At 41.4% G+C, this 817-nt stretch overlaps 1 protein-coding gene across 1 annotated transcript in view; it reads right to left on the bottom strand.

Annotated features, from left to right (window-relative positions):
• The window catches only part of LOC307025718 (somatostatin receptor type 2-like), a 10,487-nt gene extending 9,919 nt beyond the window's left edge, over window positions 1-568 (bottom strand). The window contains exon 1 of the mRNA XM_079660568.1: window positions 131-568. The gene's annotated coding sequence lies outside the window, so the exon portion shown is untranslated. The remainder of the gene's footprint in view (window positions 1-130) is intronic.
• Window positions 569-817: the final 249 nt, after the last annotated feature.

The following is an 817-nucleotide window of genomic DNA, read 5'->3' as shown; positions in this document are numbered from 1 at the left end:
TTAAGCAGTGATGTCATGTACTGTAGTTTTTGTCTGCTTGTAACAAAATGAATAAAGACAATGATTTACAAAAAACAAGATTTAAGAGGTTAAAGCAAATAAGAAGTGCAATAATCCTTCAAATACATACCTGGACTTTAACAACAAATGTAGATTTTCTTTCTCGCAATTTCAGATCCATTTAAAAACCAAATCCTTGCAGACGCACAAACACTGCTGCACAGATTGATCCCCACAGTTGTGTCTTCAATCCGTTTCCTCTGAATGTATTCCCATTGTTATCCAGCGATTAGACTGCAACAGAAACCCTTTTTCCTGTCTTTATAAAGGAGGGGAAAAGGCGGGTATATTCCATGAGAAAATGCCCGGCCACTTCTGTCAGCCTAGCAACACAAAAGTGCTGCTATTATTACAACCAGCTGTCCTTATCGGTGATTAATAGTCCTATTCGTGCCCCAAAATGAGAGGAAGGGACGAGGGCTACACGATAACGGAGGATTTTGGGATGTCTTCATTTATTCTGCAGAAATCCCCATACATATTGAGCGATATTCGGTCAGGAGGTTCAGGTCTGTGTGTGTGTGTGTGTGTGTGTGTGTGTGTGTGTGTGTGTGTGTGTGTGTGTGTGTGTGTGTGTGTGTGTGTGTGTGTGTGTGTGTGTGTGTGGCTTCCAGGTCAACAGGTCCTCTGTTTGAGTTCATGTCAGCGAGGACGTTCAGTCTTTGATATTCACTTTTAAATGAAGCCCAGTGAACGGGAAATGTCTTACGCCCGTAACAAAATAACTTTGTGCACAATTTGATCTACTCTACTTTGA

Source organism: Notothenia rossii, assembly GCF_949606895.1.
Source record: "Notothenia rossii genome assembly, chromosome: 11".
Lineage (NCBI taxonomy): Eukaryota > Metazoa > Chordata > Actinopteri > Perciformes > Nototheniidae > Notothenia > Notothenia rossii.
This window is presented reverse-complemented; position numbering and strand designations above follow the sequence as displayed.